The 7,346-nt window shown below is 42.1% G+C and overlaps 1 long non-coding RNA gene across 1 annotated transcript; it reads left to right on the plus strand.

The window, feature by feature from the left end:
* Positions 1 to 1,753: 1,753 nt before the first annotated feature.
* On the plus strand, positions 1,754 to 7,160 carry LOC131933501 (uncharacterized). The gene is made up of 3 exons (XR_009385013.1): positions 1,754 to 1,830; positions 3,475 to 3,532; positions 7,048 to 7,160. It is a non-coding gene; the product is annotated as an uncharacterized LOC131933501 (long non-coding RNA).
* The last annotated feature ends 186 nt before the right edge of the window (positions 7,161 to 7,346 follow it).

Consider the following 7,346-nt stretch of genomic DNA (forward strand, 5'->3'; position numbering starts at 1 on the left):
CTAACGATCCCTTTGGGCAGTTGAAGTGTTCATATGTTTCTTGACCTCGGAATATAAAGGGATAATGTGGTCAGCACTATGCCCAGCCGAGTTAAGTGCCCATCAGAGTTGGGTGGACTCAGGGACGTTGCACTGATTTGACCCCGGATTCGAACTCGAAACTATCTGGTTATCAGTCTAGCGCCCCACCGCTAGGGGCCACGCCGACCCATTTTACTGTATGTTATGTTTTTTTATTCAATTACATGCACTGTGTGCACGACATCCATTTTCACACAGGTTCAACATTCCTATTCTTTTGTTCTAAATTATTGGCAATGCTTCATTGGGTATATTATCTTTACTACACGAACTTACCGCTAAATAAACCTTAATTACAATTTTAATACAACCCACCATGAACAACTTAATTATTGGCCTAAAATTTAATCAAATCTATAGATAAATATTGATATTCAACTCCGTAGAATGTCAGAGAGTCCACCCACCTCTAATATGTGCATGACTCACGTTCAGAAAGTAAAGGCGACTGGGCAGAGTGCTGACCACGATATCCCTTCATTTGCCGAGGTCAGTCTATAAATAGTGACGTCTCGCTTTTTTTTTTTTTCGATTTTTCACCTCTTATAAACTGACACATATCGTCACGCAAAGGCATGCAAACTCCCACCAAAGTGACGTCACACTCCCATCAAAGGGTCGATCAGCTATGCAAAGTGGAATTAAGCGCCCCCCCCCCCCCACACACACACACGAGTCCGCAAAAGTCGATTATTTCGGACCCACCCCACCGCTCTCTTCCGTGTGGACATCATGGATGAATGACCCCTTATTTAAAACTTTAATTGTTTCTAATCAATATTATTTTTTTGCTAAATGACGTCACACTCGTAGGGGGGAGGCGGTGTTTGGTAATTTTGTGACGGTGTGTGATGAAGGGGAGATGGAGGGGGGGGGGGGGTTCATATGGTGTGACACTACACGTTTTGCATTATTAAAAAAGCAATGTTAGAAAACGAATTTTAGCCGCTATTTCGCTTGTTAGAAACCTGTTTTAATGAATAGGAATCGATTAAAATAATCCATGTTGACAGAGTTCAGACAAGATTTTGGAAAAATATCGATGTTTTAAGCAAAATTCACCTTTTGAAGGTAAAGGGGTGGGGGCTGTAGGCTGAGGTGTAAAGCCATTTGAGGAGGGGGAGGCCTGACTTTTTGAGACGAGGGGAGGGGGGGGGGTAAAAATGGTCAATAAAAGAGTGACGTCATTTATGGATGACCCTTTAGATCCAATGTGTTATATTATGCGTCATTCTGCCATTCTGTTTTTCTTTACAACTGTACATTTAAAACGACGCGGGGTGGAAAATATGAATTACTGTTATACACATTTCTTTTTTGCGCATGTTTGCACCGCTAATGAACATGATACAGAAAGAAGAATAAAAGGGAAATTAGCGGAACTAATATCCTGGCCTAGAAATTACAAAATAATTTTATTTCTTGAATGATAAATTACTTTAATTATACTTTAGTACCTTTTTATTATTATTATTAACAAAACAATAGAACTGCATGTTTATATTAATTTTTCTTCCCTTTTAAAGGCTTTCTAAGAAAGATAGTTTTTAAATACTAAACTATTTGTCTTAAGCCATTTGATTGGCTTATAGACTTTTCGTATAACCAATGGTAGAGCATGATCTAAATTTTCCTTGACTTCAATTGTTTCGCCATCGCTAAGGGCGCTCTACTGAAAACAGATAGCCTCTCCACTGAAGTTGGTGAAACTTTAAGCCTAGTTTTACTCTAAATTTAACCTTCCAAATGGTATCTACTTTAGACAAAATCGATACCATTTTAACATACAGATAAAATAAATCAGCGTAAGAAGGGTTGAAGGTTTAAAAAACATGATCTATCTTCACAAGCTGAGGACCTAGATCTATGGACTATGGTCTACTACTCTACCGTCAATCCAATGGCGGATTATACAGCGGAACATTGGATTTTTTTTACAACAAAATCGGGGGGGGGGGGGGGTTTGTGATGATTTTGTATACTAGTTTCCGATAATAGAATCTTCTTTTAAAAAGTTGTTAGGTTACTGGTAGTTAACTAAATACGCACATGGCTTGATAATGGCAATGGCAATGCTCACCCCAACCCTAGTCGTCTACACCTAACCCTAATTTCTAACCATAAAACTAGTCGAGATTACAATATTACTAACGACCTAACACACCTATTTTCGGAAGTCTATTATTGTTATCCTCCAGTGGCGTAGCGAGGTCGGGTGTCACCCGGTGCGGCACTTAATGATGTCACCCCCCCCCCCAGAGGCGTTGCGACCCTTCCCTGGGACAAACTTTCAAGTTTTCGATTTGCACCCCCCCCCCTCAAACTTTCGATCTGCACCCCCCCCCCCTCTCAAGTTTTTGATTTGCACCCCCCCCCCTCAAACTTTCCATTTGCACCCCCCTCAAGTTTTTCTCTATATATTTTGCTATTTTTTACCTTGGTGTCACCCCCCTAAATGGTGTCACCCGGTGCGGTCCGCACCCCCCGCCCCCCCCTCGCTACGCCCCTGTTATCCTCAACCATCCCAAAATCTGCCCCTTTCACTTTTAAAACAACACCACCTTATTTTGATTAGGGTAACTCAGACGAGGCCCCACACTTCGGACAATTCTTAATGGCGTTGCTATAGCTTACGTAGTTATATTGAATCAATTACTATCAACCCACCTAGATCTAGTTCAGAGGCGTAGCGAGGGGGGGGGGGGCGGGGGGTGCGGACCGCACCGGGTGACACCATTTTGGGGGTGACACCAAGGCAAAAAATAGTAAAATATATAGAGAAAAATTTGATTGGGGGGGGAGGGGTGCAAATCGAAAGTTTGAGGGGGGTGCAATTCGAAAGTTTGACGGGGGGGGGGGGGGTTGCAAATCGACAAAATGAAAGTTTGTCCCCGGGAAGAGTCGCTACGCCTCTGAGGGGGTGACATCATTAAGTGCCGCACCGGGTGACACCCGACCTCGCTACGCCACTGATCTAGTTAGTAAAGACTTGGAAATTTGCAGAAACTTATTGACACGAACTTGCACCGTTTAAATATGTATGTATAATTAGTAGATCTAGTTATTCCTTAAAGAAATAGTAACTGCATGGATGGATGGTAAAGCTCATGATTTTAAAGATGAGAGTCTCGAGTTCGTACCCCGGGCTCGAGTCAGTAGAACGCCCCAGAGTCCACCCAGCTCTGATGGGTACCTGACTCATGTTGGGGAAATTAAAGGCGGCTCGGCATAGTGCTGACTAAACTATTTCCAGGTCACAGAAACAGATCAACTCTACTTCATCTGCCTCATTTATCTTGGGCATGAACGAGAAAATATGATGATTGCAATAGTTTTGTATATTAGTAATTGTTACAGATATGAATACTACTTAAATCTTTATCCTCTGTGAAGGTGGATGCGTGACGTGTTTTTACATTGATAATCTTCCTTATCCTGCGTATTTCATAAGGTAGGAAGGTGTTTTGTTCATTTAAAGTAGGGAGGGGGTGTATGTTTAATAAGGTAGGAAGGTGTTTTGTTCATTTAAAGTAGGGAGGGGGTGTATGTTTAATAAGGTAGGAAGGTGTTTTGTTCATTTAAAGTGGGGGGGGGGGGGGGCGGGTGTATGTTTAATAAGGTAGGAAGGTGTTTTGTTTATTTCAAGTGGGGTGGGGGTGTATGTTTCATAAGGTAGGAAGGTGCTTTATTATTCATTTCATGTGGGTAAGGGGCAGGGGCGTAGCGAGGGGGGGGGGGCGGGGGGGTGCGGACCGCACCGGGTGACACCATTTAGGGGGGTGACACCAAGGCAAAAAATAGCAAAATATATAGAGAAAAACTCGAGGGGGGGTGCAAATCGAAAGTTTGAGGGGGGGGGGGGGTGCAAATCGAAAACTTGAGGGGGGGGGGTGCAAATCGAAAGTTTGAGGGGGGTGCAAATCAAAAATTTGAAAGTTTGTCCCTGGGAAGGGTCTCTATGCCTCTGGGGGGTGACACCATTAAGTGCCGCACCGGGTGACACCCGACCTCGCTACGCCACTGGTAAGAGGTGTATATTTAATAAGGTAGGGAGTTTTTTTCTCCATTTCAAGAGGGAAGGGTGTGTATTTTTAATAAGGTAGGAAGGTGTTTTGGTTATTTCATGTGGGGAGGGGGTGTATGTTTAATAAGATAGGAAGGTGTTTTGTTTATTTCTTGAAGGAAAGGGTTGAGGCGGAAGATTTAAACAGAAATGATCAAGGCTTTGACTAGCCTGGTGCAATGTTCTCTCGAAGCTGCGCAACAGATATTAAGATATGTCACACTCCTTAGGGTGTGGGTGTTGGGAACTTTGTGACGGGGGGGGGGGGGGGGGAGGGTGAGAGGGAGGTAGGGGTTGAAAAATTTTGACGATACACTTTTGCAATCTAAAAAGTAATGTTAGAAACTGTATTCTAGCCGTTATTTTGCGTTTTTTATATAACGTTTGTATTTTTTAAAAAAAAAAAGATGACTATACTTAATGATGACTACGCACTGTTAATATATGAGAAAGAAATCCATGTTCTTTAAAAAATGAATCTTCATATTTAAGGGGGGGGGGGAGGTTAACGTGTGACGTCAAATCAGGTGGGTCTAGGTTATTAACACCCCCTCAGAAATGAGTATTGTGATGAGAATTTTACGTATAAAGAAGAACTGGAAAAATACATGAACAAAATGAAAAAATAAAATTCGCAATCATATCAACAATAATTAAAGTTGCGAGATATTTTTTCGTGAGTATCGTTTTGGCTAATATTTTAAAGTCTGTAATGAGTTTTTAATTTAAACAGTCGCGTTTTTATTGCCCTCTGGATTTATTTTTCTTTTGGATATTTAAACTCCTCTGTTTTGAAATAAGCGAGTGCTTAGAACTATATATTTTCTTTCAGCAAAATGTCCACGTATAGGCCTACATTTTTAAAAATTTTGAATACAATACAAAGAGTCAGAAAAAGGAAGAAAACAAAAATTAACAAAACGTATGTTTAAACTTATTTGCAACTTCTTAAACGAATACGAGCCGGTGTGGTCGGGTGTCAGAGCCATCCACTGTTAACTCGAAACCCCCCCATAGACACCTCGGTATATATATATATATATATATATATATATATATATATATATATATATATATATATATATATATATATATATATATATAAAGTATGCAAATCGAAAGTTTGAGGGGGGGGGGGTGCATATCAAAAGTCTGAGGGGGGTGCAAATCGAAAGCTTGTCCCCGGGTAAAAATTGGAACCCCCCCCCCCCTTGAGACGATCCCTGGCTACGCCACTGTAAAGGGCTGGCCACACCATCCGTTTATATGCCGAGCTCAAGAAACATATGAACTCTACTTCATCTACTCAACAATATTTGAACATTAAAGAAAACGAGGATGGACCAATTCATGATAGGCAAACAGAATACTTTTTAATTTAGCAACCTTCTGTCATTTTTTTAAAACCTACTTCATTGATAGTTACTTAAGATTTGACTGACAACTAACACAAAGTAGACTTCAAAGCAGTAAGCTAGTATTAAATATCCGTACGCACTAGAAAACAAACGACAATCACCGGAACAGTCTAACGACGAAAATAAATTTTGAAAGCGGTAAAAAAAAGGTTCAGGCAAACTGTGAGATTCGGATGTCCCGAAATATAACGGATTTTTGTCAACATTTCTCAATGCAACCTTATGTTGCCTGTCGCGTTTTGCTTCTTCTTCATCTTCTTAGTTCTTAATTGTAATAATGATGGGGATTTGCTTCTATAAAATTAAGTAATTCTTTTAATCGTGTTATGCGTTAAATGACCCATTGACTCCGGTTTCAGCCTGCTTTTCATCCTGGGTATGCTTCCGTGGAAAAAAAAAAACAATCTGCATGGCACCAGTTCCTTCATTTTGAAGTTTTCTCTCCACGATGGGCTTGGGTCTTGAACCTTACCCACCGCCCCCCGTTAATTTACAGCCCGGACATTCCCCCCACCCCTTTATCCCAGGGGGCAATTATCCACTGTCAATTCCCCCCACCCCCGGAATTACCCCCCTCTCCAAAGCTCAATAATCCTGACTCCAACTCTAGACCTATATATTACCTTGATCCTAACCTTAAGAAAAAGCATTCGCCTCAGCCTAAACCCAAACTCAGCCCCAACCCTAGACATTAGTTTAAGCCTAACCCTGACCCTAACACCAACCTTAACCTTAACTCAAACTCTAGCCCTAACCTTAACTGTACCTCAAGTTGTGACCGGGGGTAATGTCCTACTGGGCGGAGGGGGGGGGGGGGTTATTGACAGGGGGTAATTAACGGGGGGGGGGGTTATTGACAGGGGGTAAATAACGGGGGGGGGGAATAATTACTCCAGGTGATAATGTTGTGGGGTTATGTCCGGGGAGGGGTGGGGGTAATTGGAACAGATGGTAGTGCCCTGTTCCCATTGTCCCAATCTTAAGAGCCTCGTCTGAACTCGGGACTTTTTGGAGTTGGCAAACAAACGCTATCCCGCCACACCACGCCATCCCCTTGCATTTTACCTTCTTTTTTTATTGATTACCATAACTCAGATTAGAAGCTTCCAGAGTTTCTTCCAGGCGTACCCCCCCTCTCCCTCCTCCAAGAACGAAGAACGTCTCCCCCCTCCCCCTTTCGCTCGAACGAAATAGACTTTAAATAGGAAATATACACTTTTACCAGTGTCTGCCCGTTCCACACCCCCCCCCCCCCCCATCCGACCCCCCGGAAAATTGAGTCCGCCCCCCCCCCCCCAACCGAAAACTTCAAGTGCCCCATCCATCCCCCCACCCGTAGAAAATGTCTAAAGAAACACTGGAAGCCTCACACTTTTGGAAAATTCTTAATGGCTTAGCTGTAGCTTTTGAGCCAAACTAAGATTATTTTTTAATGACTAATAACTTGTTCACCTGATACACCTTCAATGCTGCATTGTTTTTCAGAGAATGGTTGTGAGAATCTTCAAGGCAGCAGGTTTTGTGTTCCTGAGTGTGGTGCTTCTTGTCGTAGGGAGAGTCCTTTCTACCGGCATGTGGAAGGAAAGACAAGAGCGGTAAGTAGGATCTTTTTCAGATAAGCCCGGCCAAAAAAAATGTTAACCCCCGCCACAAAGAAGTTTAGTAAAAAAGAAGATGTGAAACTTGTACTGTAACTTGCTTTAACAAATGTGAAATCAATACATGTCGTTAATAATCTGTTTAAAAAGGTCTGTTTTTCGGTACCTTAAACCCTAATCTCCAAA

The sequence above is a fragment of the Physella acuta genome, unplaced genomic scaffold, assembly GCF_028476545.2.
Source record: "Physella acuta isolate Inbredline_101_S28 unplaced genomic scaffold, ASM2847654v3 ptg002531l, whole genome shotgun sequence".
In the NCBI taxonomy this organism is placed as follows: Eukaryota; Metazoa; Mollusca; class Gastropoda; family Physidae; genus Physella; species Physella acuta.